Source organism: Eumetopias jubatus, unplaced genomic scaffold (assembly GCF_037043125.1).
Source record: "Eumetopias jubatus isolate StellerSeaLion01/CBP00866 unplaced genomic scaffold, mEumJub1_p1.0 scaffold_10, whole genome shotgun sequence".
NCBI classification, from domain to species: domain Eukaryota; kingdom Metazoa; phylum Chordata; class Mammalia; order Carnivora; family Otariidae; genus Eumetopias; species Eumetopias jubatus.
In genome coordinates this window covers 89,281,572-89,301,564 of record NW_028274816.1, presented here as the reverse complement: position 1 = coordinate 89,301,564, position 19,993 = coordinate 89,281,572, and the positions used below count along the sequence as shown (strand labels likewise).

The window sequence follows — 19,993 nt, the reverse complement described above, 5'->3', positions numbered from 1 at the left end:
AGCAGGAAGGGCTCAACCTGGGCTAAGAAAACCTCTTCTTCCCAAACAGCTAGATGCTACTCATTTGCCTTGAGAAGACCAGCAAAGAATGCAAATGGCATCTCCTCACATCCTGATTTATCCAACGAAAACCATATGTAGACCATCCTGCCTGCCTCCTCTTTTGCTGCGTGTTAAAAGAAACAACGAATAGGGAAGAGGGTTGGGATTGCAAAGAGGGGAGCACTTCTTTAGCCTCTGCTCTGTGCCTGGCACTGTGCTGGTAGGTACCTTCCTGTGTATTATCTCATTTAATTCTCATAAGAATTCCAGAAGCTAGAGGACTTTGTCCCCTTTTCATGGATAAACAAGGAAGGCCTGGAGAGAACAGGTGATTTGTTTGGAGGCCCACAGCTAAGTGGGTATGGCAGAGATCATCAGTGTTCACCCATATTTCTGTGCATCTCTCCATTTCCCAATCTTCCTTGCAATTGTGTTAAACGGAAGCAGTGCCCACCACTGCTCAGCTGGACCCCTAAGCCATCTTGCATATTCTTGCCCCTACAATTGGAAGTAAAAGACTCCAAGATGGCAGAACCACCAAATAAAAGGAACCGGGATCTTTGAGCCACCACGTGGAGGGCAACTGGCCATCTTGTTGGACTGTGCAAATTGATATTTTTATTTGTTGCTGAAGCATGATCTGTACTACTCTATCTTATACAAAGGTCCCATTTTAAAGAGGGTCCATGATCGCTTCTCGGCCTTTTGGCTAAGATCAAGTGTAGTATCTGTTCTTAGTTTAAAGAGGGTCCACGATACACTACTCCATGGAGTAATGGAGGAATCACTGAAGCAACTGGATCCACATATTACGTAGGTCCATGTCCTATATAGCCACGCAAGTGAAACTGCCCCAAAACAAGTTCAGAAGGATTGTATAAGGACAGGGAAGGCATATTATGAACTCTCTAGGGCACAATTTTTGTGCGTCTAACCTCCTTCTCTTAGCACTCAGACATAATAGAATCCGGAAAATGCGGGGTAGCCTCATGTTGAGCTTGAACTTGGTGTAGTAGCCTTTGGTAAATTCCTCCTAAGGTTCATGTCTCAGTTTCTTCCTTTCTTCAGTGTTAGTGGAATAAAGGCTCCACTTCCGAAGTGTTCTTAAGGTAGATGCAGAACTGACACTCGGTCAGTCTAAAAGGAAGGAGTCCAAGAAGCCCGTGATGTCATTGGTAGAAATTATGTAAAGAGCCACATGCAGGTACAATTTCAGTATGCTCTGACTCTTCAGGAATATATATTCCAGGCGGGGCTAGGCTCTAAGAAGCCAAACTAGTGATTATCCCAAGCAAACCAACTTTTATTAAGAAGCCGTCAAAGAAAAGTAGGTGGCGAGATGGATTAGTGGACGGGGAAAAGGGGTAGAGGCCGTTGGTGAAAAGCAACAAAGATTTAGAGGATTTTGTATCCTTGGTCCTCCTTCTCATTATGTAACATCTCCCTGGTATGTGACTGTTGATAAATATTCATTGAAGGGGGGACTGGACCTAATGTCATGCAAATCGCATGCAAAGCAACATGTAAATTGGAACCATTATATGAAGTCAATAGGTGAGGTACTATGCATATTAAAAGTACAGGACAACAGCACAGAAAGGCCTAGAAGAGGCCCATAATACTAGCAGGGGACCTTCCATTCCAAAAGGAATCTGATAGTCAAGGAGAGAACATTGCTGCCAAAGAATGTCACCACGCATGAAGCAGGGACCAGGAGGCCTAACAGAGAGAGGAAGGAGAATGCGGGCTGCTGTGTGCTCTCTCCATCCCTGTCAAGGCCGTATTCAAGGCACGTTCTCCTGCATCGCCTTCCCATACTGATCAGACCTGATACTGATTGATTTGGTCAAATCCACTGAGTGACAGGGTCGGCAGTCTGATCCGCTTGTCCATTAGCCGTGCCATTCAGGATGCTTCCTTCAAGCCTTCTCACAAAAGAGCAAGGGACACCCAGCAGCCCGTGAGGCTGGTCACTTTGAACTCGCTGACACCACACAGAAGACGTTTAGAGGCTTTTGTGTCCCCTGAAAGTTCTCGCCCTGTGAGTGTCTCACGCTTGCACACAATGCATGCGCGTTTGGCACCAATCTGCAGAAGGCCGTGAAGTACAAAGACGTGCCCAGAGACACTCCGATATGCACTTTTATGCGCCTCCACCCAAGTCCTCAGAGAGCTGTAGGAAAGTTGACCATCATGCCTGCTCTGGGCTACAGGAGGTCACAGGCTGTTTCTGATTGGAGCCCTCTGCTGTGTTTGCTTTCTGTGCCCCCACAGACCTCCTGACAGGACTGCAGGACATGGAAATAAGTCAGGGGTGACCCTTCTGGTGACCCATAGCCTTGCCAGCCAACTCCTGATTGCAACCTTCTGGCTCCAGTAACAGCCTTTAATGCAGGCCTTCTGGCTCCTCCGAGGCCGGAGTAGCGGCAGAGCTGGGAGGGGTGAACGCGCTCTGAGGTCCTGTGGTCTCTCTCCCCATGTGGGCCAGCCTAAGGTTGGTGGGATGGGGGTGGAGCATGCAGGGGGAGGAACAGAGGTGGGGGCGAGCTTCCGACTGCCCGGCAGGCAGGGGTTCTTCCTTGGGCTATTACCACCGTTCTGTCCCCCGTCTTCTACCGCTACCAAGCTAGGACATGCTGGCTTCAGTCACTTGATGCAAACCCAGAAGTGCACTTGGACAACCATCAGAGACGTCCTGCCTTCACATCCCTGCTCCTCTGACACGTGGTTGTAGAAGCTAGTCCAGGGGATATAATAAAACATACATGTTTTTGCATACACAGTGCACACACTGTTTGTGAGGGGAACGCATGCATGCACACACACACACACACACACACACAGACACATCTCTGTGTATGGCACAGTCAGCGCAGTCCTGGTCACCCAGGCCATGTGGCTTTTCCGAGAAGGATCCCACGTTAGACAATGGACACCAAGAGTCAAAGCGAGTCCCTGTTCTCTGCCGCTGTGTACGTGGGACTATCTGCCCGGCACAGACAGGGACAGCTCGTGGACTCTGAAATTGCTAAGTCCTCCCATCTAATTGTCTCTCTCTTTTTTTTTTTAAGATTTTATTTATTCATCTGAGAGAGAGACACAGAGAGAGCACAAGCAGGGGGAGAGGCAGAGGCAGAGGGAGAAGCAGACTCCCCGCTGAGCCGGGAGCCTGACGTGGGGCTCGATCCCAGGATCTGGAGATCATGACCTGAGCCGAAGGCAGATGCTTAACTATCTGAGCCACCCAAGTGCCCCTAATTGTCTCTTTTGACACATCAGAGACCTGAGACCCAGCAAGAAGAAGTGACCTGGTCAGAGTGAGCCGTGCCGCTGGGTCTTAGGGACAGTGGGACTTGGAATTCCAGGGGCTGGACTCTCAGCCCCATGCCCTTCCCACCACACACGTTCTCAGATGGCTGGCCGATGTCCAGCACCTCTGGTGGTCGCGTCCACAAGGCCTCCCCCTCAGAGCCCCTCTCTGCCGTACAAGAGTCTCACAGGTGGATTTATAGCAAGCAGATCCTAGATAAGCGCAGTGACATCCTAAAGAGCATTTAGAGTAAAAAGCGGAGGTGAAGTGCGAGAGCCTGGAGCCAAACACATTGTGTCTGGTCTAATAATTTCTGAAGGCTCTACAGAACGGACTTAGAATCCTCGCTAGACCTCTACTGGCCAAGAGGCCAGGTCTGATCCAGGATCTTCTGATAACCAAGCACCAGCCCTCCCCCAGCTTCTCCAATCCAAATTCAAACATATCCTAAGGTCTCTTGGAAAATTTGCTTTTCGAACTCCAAGGTCCTTTTAGATTTAAAGAGTTGCAAGACAAATAATATAAAAAGATGAAAGTTGCTAGAAGGAAGTCAGCCTTGATAAGCCATCCTTTACAGGGGTGTAAACCTGGCTCCTCCCTCCCTCTGAAGAAATCAGCAGGACTGCCTCCTTCCAGCCTCCCAACAGAAGAAAATTGGCTGCCTAAAACCCCGCTGCTTATATACATATTAAACACACTCTGTCAGGGTGATCCAGGCTTAACATTTGACCTGCTTTTATTTTTCTTTTCCTTTTGCAGAATTGGCGGTGCATTTCCTTTTTTATTTAAAAAAAAATTTTTGCGTTCTTTTATTTTTAAAGCTTCAAAGCAAAGTCCATGTCACATTTTCAGAAATCAAATGCCAAATTATTCTCAGCATCCCTTTCCATGAGCAGCATGGTGTTTAGCTTGAAAGCTCTTCCGAATGTGTGCCTTGCTTTTAAAAACTGGACCCTCTTGCTGTACATGTGTATGTAGGAACACTGTTTACTCAGACCCACATCATCGAGGGGCTGCAGGGTAACACCTTCCCCAGAGTGCAGGACCCCCCAGTTACCAAGTCTCCACAGGATTAAGTCATTCAGATTTCTGAGGTGTCTTCTCCTTGCAGAAAAGAACTAGTAACCTTTTCAGTCCTGGTAGTTTATTGGAAAAGGACCTTTCCTTGAGCCCCAGCTTGGAAGGCTGAGCTGTTGCACATGGCGCCAACTTCAAGCTTCCCAAGTCATTCATTCACTCATTCATTCATTCATTCATTCATTCAACCAACAAATAAACTGAGCGGATAAACATGACCCCTGACTTCACAGAGAACACAACTTAGTCAGGGAGACAGACAATAATCAAACACCCGAACTAATAGAGCATACTGGCCGAGGAAAGGAAGGGCACAAGGTGAATGTGAGAGGTAGGCAAGGGCTGGTTCCTTATGACTAGGAAACCCTGGAGGCCATTGTAAGGGTTCTGGTTTCAGCCTAAGAACAGGGGGGAATGTCATGGATTCAGCCCCCTCCCTTCTCCTTGCCCCCATGCTCTTCCAGAAGGGGCACACCCTTTTGGTTTGAGTTAAAATTTTACTCCCATCCACACTAAAAGTCTCTCCCCCAAACCGGAGAGCATTTTTCATGTCATGCCACCCACAACAGTCCCTGACACCACATGCCCCACATGAAGAAGACAGAGTGGGTGTTCAAAGTCTGAAGATCAGCAACGGGAAGGCTCCAAAGAGTTGGGGGCCGCCAGCCTGGACCAGAATTCCAGCCCAGCTGGGAAACAAGTGCAGAGGTGATCCAACTGTTCTCTTGCTCTGTTTGGAAATTTGTCAAGATGGCACAATACTAGCAGTTAAGAGCCGAGACCGACTGTTCCATCGTGGGGCTAGCACATATTCACTAAGGCAAGCCCATGGGTTAGCCAACCACTCCCTGCACATCCAGACACGGGCTACCTACCCCTACCCCATGGAAGAGCAGCTTTGCTAACAGTCACCCTTTCCAGCTGAACAGCTGCACAGGAGGAAAAATGAGCCGCGGTGTAATTAGCAAAACGATGGGAAAATAGATAAGCAATTCAAGGAGCACCACAGGCCCCCTGAGTGAACACATGAACAGCATTCAGTGCACAAGTGCAAAAACACAAGTATCCGGCACCATTGGGGGATTTTGCAAATGACTTTCAGAACTCTAGACTGTGGCAATCCTTTGGTTCGAAAACTTCTTCAAGAATTCAGCTCAGAAAACTCATTTTCCGCTATTCCCGAGCAGACTAAAATTGTCATCAATTTTCCCTTTTCCCGCTGGTCTTCAGAACACAGGACCTGCTTAGAATGGTTTTAGAGTCAGGCTGGTGGCCAGACTGTGGGCCTCCAAACCTCTGCTCTCTGAGCAACAGAGTCCCTGTGCTTCGGGGTAGATGGTGCTATTTTCACATGTTGTCTGGATTTTATTCTTTTAAGGTATAAGAGGTTTTGATTTTGTCTAGTAAGTGGTCTCCTTGACTGGAATCAAAAAGAAAAAGAGGGAGGAAAAAAGTAGAAAACAAACCAAATCACCTTTAGATCAGTCCCTAAACTCCCGACATTTGGGATTGAGGTCTTCCATCGTTTTCTTAAAGGAGAATGGATGTTATCTGACTTTCCCAAGATCTGGGGTGATTTATCAGGAAGAACAATGGCAAAAAAAAAAAAAAAGGAAGAGAATCCTGGGATGTACCAGCAGCCCCCGAAAGAAAGACAAGGTGAAGCGTTATTTTTCTCTAAAGAAACAGTTTCTCCTCCCCACTCTCTGTCCTACTTAATGATACAGCCAGTCAGCCAGATGACCAAGCCAGAACACCAGGCCCCGTCTTGGGCCATTTCCCCTTCTCTCATTTTCTGTAGCTAGAAGTCCTTTCAATTTGACCTCCTAAAATTTTCTCTCACCTTTCCCTATCATCACCATTTAATTGGGGCCACATTTATTCTCTCCAAAATATTGTTAGTTTCCCCCAAATATTGGTATCACCGGATCCCTCATTTTATCCAGCCCAGGCTCCAGTTGCAGGGGCCGACTCTCGATTTCAGCTCAGGTCATGATCTCAGGGTCCTGGGATAGAGCCCGGTATCAAGCTCTGCGTTCAGTGGGGAGTTTCCTTGAGATTCTCTCTCTCTCTCTCTCTCTCTCTCTCTCTCCCTCTGCCCCCCTCCCCTGCTCACGTGTGCTCTTTCTAAAAAAAAAATAAAATAATAAAATAAAATGTGATGCCCTATCCTATCACTCTTTAATCTTACCCACTTCCTTTTTCTTCAAAGACCCTATTCACACCTCTCAACGCATCACACATGCATATGTATATATCATGTAACTATATGTGATACATTTATATATTGTGTATTTAGTTGTATGTGTATCATATATTTGTTGTTGGCTTTTCCTTCCAGAAAATAATGTTTTGTTCATTGCTGTGTCCCAGGACCTGGAATACAAAAGGAGCTCTGTAAATATTTGCTTAATAAACCGACAAATAGGTTTTCTTCCCTCCGCCCTCGCGTACCCTTCCATCCATCCTCTGTATCCGCGAGACTCACTTTCTGAAACAGAGATTTGACCGCCTTCTTTGACACAAATGCTTCCGTGCCTTCTGGTCACCCACAGAATAAGCCCCGTGTGCTGCCGTGGCGACCCCAGTGCGCCGGGGCCCAGCCCACCACTTCTGCAGCCTCCTTTCCATGCTCACCTCCAACTCCCCAGGCCTCACCGACCCAACACACCGCCATGCGCAATGACTGTGGGTTTCCCCAATAGGCCATGCTCTTTCGATACTCAATACCCTCATGGGGGACATTTTCTAGGCGTGCAATGGCCCTCCTCGTTTTGATTGCTGGGCAGACTCTGAAAATCCATCCCTCATCCACCCGGCGCCTTCCATCATCCCTTTCGGTATACCTGTTACAGGTTATAGAAACTTCGCAGAGTGTGGCGTGTGCACTTATGTCTTTGTCTGCCTCCTTCCTTGGCCTAGGAGCAGGGACCATATCGTAACCATATTTCAGTAGACACTCAATGTTTGTAGTACTGGGAAATTCTTCTTTTATGTTAACATTTCTTATCACAAAATAAAGCATAGGTCGTGAATGAGATAAAGACAAACTTTAAATCTCTCAACTCCACTTCTCATACCCCCTCCCCCGGGACCTGTTATTTATTCAGGAAAAAAAAAAAAAATAAGGAGAGAAATCATTAAAGGGGAAAAGCGAGGAAGATAAAGAGATCACTAAAAGATGCATTTTTCAGCCAAGCGAGGAAATAAAAAAATAACTGCCTTTTGCTTTTTTCGTTACATCGATTACATAACTGAAGCCTGAACTCAGATGACAGAGAACTTGGCAGAATGACTGCCCCCACCATGAATCCGGCGAGTGAGGCTGGCAGGAAGCCAAGACTGGACAGGAAATCACTTTGGGCTTTGACTTGTGTTTCTCTGCAGTGGCAGGGAGACGGAGACCTAGCAGGGTGCTCAGGACACCTCAGACCCAGCGACCCCCGCGCCCACACCAGCGCAGGCAAACCTGCTCCAGTCTTGCCTCTCTCTTCCCCAGTCCCCAGCTCTCCTATTAAATGACTCCATCTGTCCCAAGACCCGTTTCCTTTCCTTTGCTCTGTTTTCTTTGATGAGCTCACGCTGAGTGCAGAGAGCGAGCTGGGAGTGCGGGCTGTTGGTCAGTGGCCAGGGCCACGGGCCAGGGTTGTTACCTCCGCCGAGGGGCAAAAACAATATCCATGACATAAAATAGAAAAGTTTATTTCACTTCTGTGCAAGGGAAAGTGGATTAAAGCTTTAAAGAAGAGAAGAGCCTGGACTGGAACATCCAGAGGCTGTGGGCTCTTCCCTGGAGGAGGGTGAAGCTTGAGAACCAGGCTCTGGTAGGGGCAGGACCAGCCGGATGGGGGAGGGTATGCTTGGGCTGAGGCCCCCAAAACAGGACCCTGGGCGGGGGCGGGGGGGAATCCTGCCAGTCTGACTCCAGCATACTTGCTGACTTGCTGTTGCTTTGCACTTGAACAAGGAGGGCTTCTCTATCTTGGAAACTTGGAGGTGAAGACCCTGTGTTGACCTCTCTTCTAGTTCTAGGAAAGTCTGGAAATGGGGCATGTGATGTCGCTAACTCAGGCTCCAGAAAATATTTCTGCAGGATTCAGCTTCCTGTCAGCCTGGCCCAAGAGGGACACATATAAATTCTTTCATTCGAAAAATGTAGTCACTGTTAGGGGCTCTGAGATACAGTAACGTAGGAGAAAAAAAAGTTCCACAAAAATTCTTGCCCTCTAGGAATTTTGTTTCTGTTGGGGGTGGGGAAAGGGGCTAAGAAAATTAAAAAAACAAAGGAGTAGTTAAAATACATGGGTGTCCGGGCGGGGTCAGGAGCGGGGAGCTCTAAGGAGGAAGAGACAATTGCAGGGCCCTATATGAAGGGGACTCGCTTGATTGATTTTGGTCCCAGAAGGCTGCACTGAGAAGGTGACATCTTAGCAAAGCTGGGAAGGACCACATGAGGGCGGGTGCAAATCTATAAAGCAAAGATTTAGGATTATAACAAAGATTCCAAGGAGGTTCACATTCTGTCCTACCCTGGGGCACGAGGAGCAAATAAAAATGAGGAGGAGAAGAAACGGAAACCGCATCACCCACTGTACTTGTTGCCATCTGGTGGGCCCTGGAAATCATCAGTGTGTTTGGTTACTGTGTTTACACAGCCGGCAGGACACACACTGTTCACTCAGGGCTCCCCAGAGCTGTCGGAACGGTCCCTGCTTCCCCGGATTCCTGAGGCCCCCGCATCCGGGTGCTCAGCTCCACCCCTCACAGGGGTTCAAGAATCCCCTTGGGTTGTCCAAAGACCTGGGCCTCCAGGACCTCCCGAGACCAGGTCCAGATCTTTATCTACCGAGTCAGGGGCCTGGGTGTCACGTCGGGGAAGGAGGGCGCGGCAAGCTCACTGCTTCAGCCAGGAACGAGGGCGAGGGGGCTGAGGGGGCCGCTGAGCTGAGGCTAGCAAAGGAATGAATCATGTAACATCCTAATGCAGGGCCTGAGCCATGGGAGGAGCTGACTGAATGTCAGTCATTGGTAATAATAACCACCCCTATGACTGTGTTCCAGGTTCCTGAAGCGTACACCTGCGTGCAGAGCATGTTACGTGCAGGTGGTGGTGGTGGTGGTGGTGGTGGTTTTTCCATAGGATCCTATCTTTGGCCTCTTTTAGATCAAAGACACCGAGGTTTAGAAAATTCAGCACCGCTGCCAAGATGGCACAGTTAGTAAGTGGTGGCCGGAGCACGAACCCAACCCTGTCTAAGCCTCACATGTGGGTTCTCAATCTAGAGGCTTTAGCCTCCACCTACATTTAAGGGTAAGATAGAGGAAACACCTTCTGGTCTTGTAGGCAAGACTGAGGAATCTCTCTCCACTTCAGAACACGAGGAAGACGATTGTCTGTAGCCTGAAGAACCAAGGAAGGGCAATATTTGTGTAGCTAAGCCTCAGGAACTTCTGGTAGTTCTTTTCAGAGAGGCTGTCTTTCTTTTGACTGCTGTACGTAGTACCTGGGCTACCGTGACGAGCGCGAGGATGGTTTGGACGGTTTAGACAAGTCCGGGCGCCATCACAGGAAGTACCCACTGGTCCTTAGTCACCCGCACATGGCTGTGGCTGTGACCCTTGACCCTCGAGACATGATCTGCAGAGTGTCTCCCATGAGCATTTGCAGCAAGGCTGGGCCTTGTTTCTCCTTTCAGTGGTACTGAAAGCCACCATAGGAAAGGCTCAGATGACTTCTGGCCTCTGTCAGAAAGTGAGGGGAAAAAGAAGCTCGGGGCTTGAGAGGGGCTATCAGAAGGGGCTCACCGCATTAGCGCAAGAGCCCGAAGCCTGAGAGGACCCAGATGACTCCCGGCGTCGTGGGCTCTCCAGCCGAGGCCCTGGGGACCAGACAGCCCTCTAACCTGCAGGCTGAAGTCATCAGGCAAGCAAATAAGGATCCATATTTAGAAGGAGAACGTCCCAGCTGACTCGAACTCTTTCCCACCACCTGCCACGCCCCCAAACCCCCAGACCCAGAGCTGCATCCGAGACAGCTCCAGCAAGTACCTAAATAGAGCTCTGAGGCCAGGCTGGGCCCACGCACCCACACGAGGAGGTGAAAGCAAAGGCTTCCCTCCCCCCAGGACTGGCCAAGGCCAAGTCAAACAGGGACAGGGCATCCGAAGGCATTGTTGACAAACTGGGTGTGTTCATGGACCCGCGAGTGGGACAGAAGGAAGCCCCAGGGCTGCACAGAGGGGACAGGAGAAAAGAACTTCCAAAATCTCTCTGCAGCCTCGCCCTCGGCTCCCCTGGAAGAATCCCCGGTGTCTCACTCGGCTCCCTCCCTCGCCTCCCTGCCATTGCAGGGAGAGTTGGGCCTTCCTGCAGGCTGGCTGTTTAACGAGGCAGGTTGAGAATTTTCAGCTCTAACTCATGTGTTCTAATCCTATTAAATATGCACCGGCTTCCAAACTCAGCTTTTTAAAAACTGGCTTCCCCACCCCCATGCGCTCCCCCGCCCCAACCCCCTTGTCTTACTTAGTTCGACTTGCTCCCTTCCAGCTTGAAAAGCCATTGCTCAGTTGTTGGCAGGGGTCCCACCAGCGTTTTTGCAAGGATTTGGGCTGTGATTCAGCTACCTGCAGCTGTTCCCCAGTTACCACCCACGTAAAGGAATTTCTGATATTAAAACGGGTGACAAACTTCCTCCCCCTTCCCCCAACACAGCACTTTTGATTGGCATCCACAGTCCAAGCGGCCAAGTTCACCCTTACTGGGTTCTCCAGGTTCACTGGATGATGCATGTCATTCTACCCACCCTCCCGTGACTTACAAACACCTCCTTCTCACTCTGAAGGACACCCGCTGCCAAAGACCATTGAAATACCACTGGGGGAATATTTTTTTTTTTTTTAAGAACCTATTAAATCTCTCAAGAACTAAATTTTGGTCTCTCTGTATTTATCATCGAATGAAACCCTCTCCCCAGCATTGCAGTAAATCTTCCTAATTTCTCCCCAATGGGGGATGTCTTCAGGTGTGAGTGGGAGAGGCAAAGACCCAGAGCTGAGGTTGGAGGTCCCAGTTCAGAAGGTTCCAGGGAGCCTTTCAGAGCTAATGTAGGGGTGAGGGGGCCTCCTGCTTCTCTCTGACGGTTCAGAGATGCCAGGGTGTTCCTTTGGACCAGATGGCATGGCCTCCAGCAGGGCACACTGAACGAATATCCACACAACTGGGCACAGGCCTGAACGTCCGGGCTCCAGCGACTTTCCTTTGTGTGCGTTGGGGTGGGGGGGTGGGGGACGTGCACAGTGCAGATGGCCACGCCGTCCACTGCCCATCCTCCTTCTGGCAGAAGTCCCATGTCAGCGTGGGCTCATCAAAGGAGGATGAGACAGAGGCCAGCACGGCTCCCAAAAGAGCGTCAACAATCAGCATTCTGGGGACCTACCTTGAGAGTGGACACTCCAAAGGAGGCTTTTGAGCACTGACCACGCTGGAGCCCCTGGATGCCAAGTCCTGGGCTTTCTCTGTGTTTCTCCATTCTGCTTGGCAGGCACTCTGCCTGGGAACAATGGAGTGGCCCCACCGGTCCCATCAACCCCTAGGCTGTGTCCCCTTGCTTCTGGGCAGTAGCCAGTAATGTGATCCTTCAAGGCACTGCCAAACCCCCCTGTTGGGAATTCAGCCAATCTTGGGGCTCTTCAGGGAAGAAAAATTCCTTTCCCTGACCTCTGCAGGTGATCGGATTGAGGTCCCTGCAGCTTGAAATTTGATTTGATCTTTGATCTCTGCTTGCACAGCTGCAGTGGTTATTATAAGCCATAAAGGGTCCCAGCACCCTTTCTGGCTCACCTGCCCTCCAGAGTGAGTGCTTGGGGCCAGGTATTCCTGAACTGGGTTGGAATATTACTTTCCTGATGTTCTCACACTGCGCTGTCCCCCAGTTCGGCCCTGCATTCTCATTCCCCTCATTCACGGGACTGAACCCCAGATTCCAAGGCTGTGGACATTTTCAGGTCCTTCTAAATGAGAGCATGCAGTTTCAGGAAAGAAAAAGTGTTAGGAGTTAAAACCAAATATTTAAACAAGGTCCTAGTCCCAGAAGAACACTGCATGGGTCTAAAGACATTGGTACAGAATTGTCATCCTCAAAATGCATTTTCCTAGATTTAGTCAACTTCTCTGTCATGTGAGATCACTCTGTGCAAAGAGATATGTCTAGGGCTGAAAGTTTAATCCAGTTCATCAGGCCTATGTCCTTCTTATTAGTAGTAAGTGACATAATAACAGGGGATATTTATCGAAAGCTACTGTATTTTGGGCATGATGCTAATTCACCTGCCCAGACACTTCTAAGCCTCACAAACTAAGAAGGATATACTTTTTTTTAAAGATTTTATTTATTTATCTGAGAACGAGAGAGAGAACACGAGAGGAGAGAGGGTCAGAAGCAGAAGCAGACTCCCCGCTGAGCAGGGAGCCCGATGTGGGACTCGATCCCGGGACTCCAGGATCATGACCGGAGCCGAAGGCAGTCGCTTAACCAACTGAGCCACCCAGGCGCCCCTATGAAGGATATACTCTTATTGTCTCATTTTATAGATAAAGAAACAGACATTTGGAGGGTTAAGTGGCTGGTTTGAGATTACATAGGCAGGGAACAAACAGAGTTAAGGCTCCCTGGCAGATCTGTCTGATCCTGAACCCAAGTACTGAACCAAATTCATCTCCTGTCTCTCTCTGGAGTTCTTTGCCCGTGCTGCAAAATTACACTACCAGGAGAACCTTGATATCTTGCATACATTGTCCACAGACCAAGGAAACCAAGATTAATTTTGTGGCTCCCTTGATTTTTATCCGAAAACAAGATCAGAATATTTTCTCCTCTCATCTTTTATTTTTTTTTTTTAAAGATTTTATTTTAGAGAGAGGGGGAGGGCGTGCAATCAGGGGAGGAGCAGAGGGAGAGGGAGACAATCTTCAACAGACTCCAAGCCGAGCACAGAGCCAGACCCGGGGTTCGATTCCAGGACCCTGAGATCATGACCTGAGCCAAAACCAAGAGTCGGATGCTTAACCAGCTGAGCCGCCCAGGCGCCCCTCTCCTCTCATCTTTTAAAATTAAAATTGAAATTATATTCAACAGCTTAAAAGACTGATAAAAAGAGTTAGTACCACTTTTTAAGGAAACATCCAAATGGGTATAATTTGGAAACTTCTCTACTAATATTTAATTCCTGGGTCCCCATGCGGATCTTACCTTTTGCATGAGAATTAATAAGAATATTTCTCTGTTTTTCTGTGATGAGCAAAGCCAAACACTTCTCTCGTGACTCTCAGATTCATTCAGCTTGATTAAATATTTTAGCTAGTGTTTTCTGTTTTTTTTTTTTAGTTCCCACTGAGTGCCCGGCATTAAAAAGCATTGCAGTTGCTGGGTTTTTTTGTTTGTTTTAGAGAGAGAGAGAGAGAGCAGGGCTGAAGGGGCAGAGGGAGAGAGACAATCTCAAGCAGACCCCACGCTGAGTGTGGAGCTGGACATGGGGCTCCATCTCATGACCCTGAGATGATGATCTGAGCTGAAATCAAGAATCAGATGCTTAACCAACTGACACCCAGGCGCCCCTAGCCTTCAGTTGCCTTAAAGCTCTGACTATCTTTAGTTACTTCAAGGAGGGAAATCATTCTCTTGCCGGCACACCCCCTTCCATCCCATTCCTCCTGGGATGGTTTTATTTCCCAACATTTACCTCCTTTCCTTTCTAGATCTCCTCCTTCATCTTCCATGTGGAAGAAACAAGAAGAGAATTTTGTTGTGTTGTGTCTCATTACCCAGAGATCTGATCTCAGTGGGTATCCATTGGAAGTGTCTTCTGGCATCTAAATCTTTCCACCTTCCTTCCTTTTATTTTCTTTCTTGGGTGGAGGTTTGTCTTAAGGTCCCCCTACTTTTGACTGATGACTCTCAGTAAGACTTTGCTAACTAAAATATGACCATGTGCATTCTCTTGGCAGCTAACAATCTTTACAACCAAATTGTGACTAAGAGCTGAGTTACAACTTGGACAATTTTATATAAGAAATTACATTTTTTAAAAGGAAATTATAGTAGCCTTTCCACTCAAAAGCTTTTTCTCAACTTTTTGGTAGAAACTGACAGGAAACTTGAAAAAATAATACAGGGAGAATCCATGTAGTTCCTAGACTCAGCAATTGCTAATTTTTTTTTTTTTTTACCACATTTGCTTTGTCTCAATGACGCGTGTGTGATTTTTTATTTTTGTTTTGTCCCTGGACCATTTGAAGACAAGTTGCAGACCTCAGAACCTGTCACCTCTCAAAAGCCTAGAATGTTGGCATTCTTCTCCTACATAACCACATAACACTGGCGGACCTAAGGAAAACTCACACTGTTGCCTATCCATTACCTGCTACCCAACCCGTACTGAAGTTCCCTAGTTGTCTTACAAATGCCTTTTAGAGCTGTTAGTTTTGGGGATGGTTTTAGTTTTTGTTTCTCCTTTTCACCTGGAATTAGAGTCCGGGTTTGCCCGGATGTGTCCCAGTTTTAGGACTGAAAGTCTGGGGAACATCCCCCCTAATTCTATCCTAGGCAAACTGGGAAGGTCAGTCACCCCACTGGGGAGCCAATCAAGTTACACGCATTGCACTTGATTATTCTATTTAGTATTCGCTCTTTTTAAATTGCATGTGTAACCAGATTTTACCCAGAAAACTCAAGATGTAAAACTAGACCATCTTAAGAAATTTCTCAACACACAAGGCAAACCTTGGAGAGGTCAGCTACAGACTTCCACAGCCTCACCAATACCTCTACCTTTACAAATGAAAATAGTCACCTCCAGAGACAGTGTTTTTCTTCTGTTTTGCTTTGTTTTCTAATGGTCTGATTTGTTGTTATGCTTCAGGAGCATTTGTAGGAGAGTTGAATGGAGTCATCCGCTTAGACGACAACAGTGTGTGAATGATCCAGCCAGACTCTGGACCGCGGCGTTAGCTACTAACAGTGAGCTATCCGAGGGCTGTGTGGCGGTGTGATCAAAGGGTGGATATTGAGAGCCCGCTCATCTCCTACGTCACAGCCTTCGACAGCACCTTCCTGCTGGGCCCCACATAGAGGAATATTGTGGGCCACCAAAGCGAGACCCAGTTCTGAGGCCCAGCCCTGCCACAACCGAACGGTATACCTCTGGTCCAAGCACAGCTCCTCTCCAGGCCCCTTCTCATCTGCGAAGCCGTGAGTGGCTCTGGCCCAGAAGGCAGGGCCACCTTCTTCCTGGCTGGCTTCACTTCAGGCCCTCCCAGGAATGAACACCTGGGGCACCAAGTACTCCCCCAGATTATAATTAGAATTTCCTCACTTTGTCTCCAGGAAGTCACCTCTGTGACGCAAGCCTGATAAATCCATGGAAGGTCAGGATACTGGCAGCGAGCAGGCTTTGAGAGTTTGCTCTTCTCTTCCTGCCTCGGAAAGTTCAAGCGGTACACAAGGCCCTTAGCCCTCAGGAGCAGCCCCACCTTGTCCACCTCTTTCAGCTTCTCCTGTCCCTCTAGGGACTGGGAAGCTCTCGCTTCACTCCATCCAGTATCTTTATGAAATGGTGGGAAATACGTGTTTCAGAGTAAGAGAAAAAAAAAGATACTGGCTCTACATCAGCTGTGTTCTGTGAGCTCGGACCGATGTGTGAGCTGCCTTCTCAGCATCTCCCATCGGACGCCCGAGAGGCATCTCAACCCTCCTTCTGTCTGAAGCACCACCCCTAATGCCCTTCCAACCATTCCTCCCCTAACCCTCCCCAGAGCCTACAGCGCATCACTACTCACCCACCTGCTCAAGGCAAGATCCCCTAGGGATCATTCTTAAATCTTCTATTTCCGCCACGCCCCAAATCCAGTCCCTTTACTGGGCAGGGGAGCTTGACCTTCAACGTATGGTTGAGTTTGCTCCCTATATATCAGCCCCTGGATGGTCCCCTTTATTAAAACTGCCACCGCCCGCTGCCTAAATGACTGCAACATCTGTATCTCCAGCTTCCCCTTCTGCTCTCCTGCTGCCTAATCACTGCTCGGCAACCACCGATCGAAACTATAAATAAGACCCAAGTGCTCCCTTATTTGTCATCTGCCAAGAGTCTCCTGCTGCGTTGATGATCAGCTCTCGCCTCAGCCCAGGCTCTTCCTCTGCCTTCCTTGACCATTTTGCCTCATTCCACTTTCTCTCTTGCTGACTCCACAGCAGCCACAAGGGGCTGTCCCTCAAACACATCAAGTCCATTAGACCCTCTACTCCTGCTTCCTGATGTTCTTGGCGCCTGGGCTGCGCTTCATGTCAATGCCCCCTCTGCCGCCTACCGCCCCCTTCTGCCCACCACCACTTGCCCACATCGACCCTCCCCTGCCTCAGGCATGTTGTGTGTCTTGTGCCCCTGCTGAGCGTCTGCATGATGTGACCAATGAGAGCAGGTGCCGAGCTGGTTGTAGCCCGTAATGGATCTCCAGCGCCCAAAACGCTTCCTGAGCCAAGAAGGCACCCGATAAATCTTTACTGAATTCCTTAATTAATAGAACATAATTATTCCAATTAAGGCACAAGAGGATGCAGGTAATAAGCAAAAACGCCTGCTTCACGTTGCCATTTCTGTCACGGCTTTTAACTCCCTTAGATAGAAGATTTAACTGTTATGAAGTCTTACCAAACCGATCCATTGCACATTTCTGTCCTAATTAAACATCACCTTCGTTCATTTTCTTCCTAGCCCTTATTACCATCAGTGATTATCTTGCTATTTCATCTGTTACCACCTCGTTTTGTCTGTGTCGTCCGTTTCGGGACATGAGCTCACGAGAGCAGGAAACGTCCTACGCTTGCTCTATGCTGTATATCCCCGGTGCCGAGCTGACAGACCGGCACATAGTAGGTGCTCAGTACACATGGGCTGAACGAATAACTAAGTGGGAAAAATAACTGAGACTGGAAATCTCATTAAAGGAGCTAGTTGAGCAGTTCACGGTCAATCACTAGATATTTTTCTTCTTCTTTGTACTCCACTAGAAGCCTAACAGTGCTTTGCACTTAGTAGGAGTTCAGTAAACATATTTATACAGTTGAATTTCACTGAACAAGCGAAGTTTCAGAGGCTCCATGTCCTAATTAGAAAAACTCTTCTGGAGCGGATAAAGGCAGGGAGGTGGAGTTTGTCAGGAGACCCAGGTTCCCAGCTTGGCAGGACATAGACAAAGGGTTCAATGGGCTCATTTGCATTTCGTTCTGCATAAATATGCAAGCTGAGTGGTTGAGCTGGTGTCTCTAAGGATGTCAAATGGCAACGGACTGTGTTTTCAAATAGGATCCCCAGGATCTTACAAACAGTCAGATTCCCACCCTAAAGAAGATTCTTCATCTGCCTGGGTCATGGGGAGATACCCTGACCCTGAGTAAATGTGTTTTGACCAGGTCCTCCTTATGCCCTGGGCCCCGCCAGCCACTGGCCCCACGTTCACCCCCTCCTGAGACCTTGGCAAGCCTGGCTAAGGTGTGGTCACTTCCAACAAGGCCCCGTTGACAGAACTTAAAACAAACCTCCCTGTTCACACATGGGCCAGGGAGACAAAAAGAGCCGAGTTGGGAGACCAACTCCGGCCGGCTGAGGCTACCAGTGCAGGGGAGAAGTTTCTAACAGAAAACAGCCTTAAAAAAAAAAAAAATCATCCTTTCTGAAGCCAACATGGAGTGCTGGGAAGGCTCAGAAAGACCATGGGATTTTTTTTCTCCCCAGTTAATCCAGTTGCCCTGATTTGCATGGGATTTGCATAAACAGCACGTTGTATTCAAGCAGCCCTCACTTCAAGGGCCAAGATTATGGTGGAGGATTTGTCCCACCCACAGTAGTTTTGTTCAACTTCCACTGTTTTGAAGCTCGGGGACACCTAAAATAGCTCTTTATATACTGGCTGAGGTGAAAAGGATACAAAATGATGATGGAGAAGCGGCCGGGACTGGAGCGGGGGATGCCGCGCTCCATCCTGGCTCCCAGGAGTGGAGGTAGAACAATAAGAACTTTCAAGTGGCTTCCAGTTCTGGAATTCTATAAATCTCTGCAGGGTGCCAGGCACTGAAGGGCAGGCCCGGCCAAACCCTGGGATGAAACTGGGAGCAAGACGTACCGCTGCAGCCAGATCCAGGTTGAGCTAATATTTGTTGAAGGTTTTTCTGTGACAACTAGTGACACGTGGAGAAAAGGAGGAGATGTGACCCCATTGGGCAAAGAAAGGGATGGGCAAGAAGGAATGTGGAATTCTTCCGTTAACCCCACCACCGTGGCCCAGGCTAGCCACGAAGCAGCGATAGGCCCTTTAGAGGAGGGTAATGTTTACAAACCTCTTTCAACTTCCTTTCGTCAAGCTGGACCTTGTGCCTGAATGAGAAACGAGAGCTCTCCTTGGCACTGGTCAAGAGTCGCTTTCCAATTCCCAACGTCGGGCTCTACTCAGGGCACTTCCAAACGGGCCTGTTCACCCACAGCTGGCTCTCCCGGGGCTGGTCTTTGAAATTTCCCATATTTTTTTGGCCTGAAGGAAGTTGCCTTGGCCCCAAGCTCTGTTGAGCCCACACCCAGATATTCCAACTTTAGCTTTAGCGTTGTGCCAAGAAAGATCACAGAGCAAGATCATGGAGCCTGCTGGGCTACCTCAGATAAAATAAACAACAGGTAATAACCTTCCAGGAGCAGATGGGTGAACCTGCAGGACACTCATGAAGAGAAACCGGAGAGCAACGTCCAAGGTCTCTGTTTCTCTCTTCCCCAACTTCCTCAATGTGGACACGGAGTACTAGTTGCTGATTACCGCGTGTGCAGCTGGGCACCTGATGCACCCAGCTTCCGGGAGAGCCGTGTGTCCCGAGAAGATGTGAGAAGAGGCAGTGAGAGGGAAGGACGGGGGCCCTAGACCTTCCTGGCTTGGCCTCCTCCAAGCACCGCCCACCTTATCGTTACGGAATCATATGGGTGGTCCCACAACTCCTGACCATCGTGGTCAAGGGGAAGAAAACTGGAAGAAAGTAAAACAGATGAGCAAAAGGAAAACACTGGTGTCTGATCCTAACCCCAAGGCTTGGAAGCTATGGAATTTGCTCAGGTCATTCTAATTCTCCAGGGTTTTTACTTCTCTTCCTTACATAATGGGGATTTTAAAGTCTGCCCTACTTGAGACAGTCGAGAATCACAAGGGATATTATACAGGTGCTGATGGGGACAGCCACCTGTCACAAAGTGTGACTTCCCCAGGAAAACACACTCAGCTAACATTTTTCCCAACAGGTCCACCAAAATGGAGTTATTCTGATCAACCTAAATCTGATTTCCCCTAAACAGTTTCTGATCAGTAGCATTTTCTTCTTCTTCTTCTTTTTTTTTTTTTTTCCTTTGTTTCTTTCTTTCTTTCTCTCTTTCCTAGGGCTAGATGTGGGAGGAAAGACACTAAGGATTCCGGAGTCTTTCTGTGCACACAGAGCTTCTTCAGCAGCGGGAAGAATACACACAGTATCAATAACTCCTT

General features: G+C 48.4%; 1 pseudogene; it reads left to right on the top strand.

The window, feature by feature from the left end:
• The first annotated feature begins 731 nt into the window (after positions 1-731).
• LOC114216345 (U2 spliceosomal RNA) lies at positions 732-831 on the top strand (annotated as a pseudogene).
• Positions 832-19,993: the final 19,162 nt, after the last annotated feature.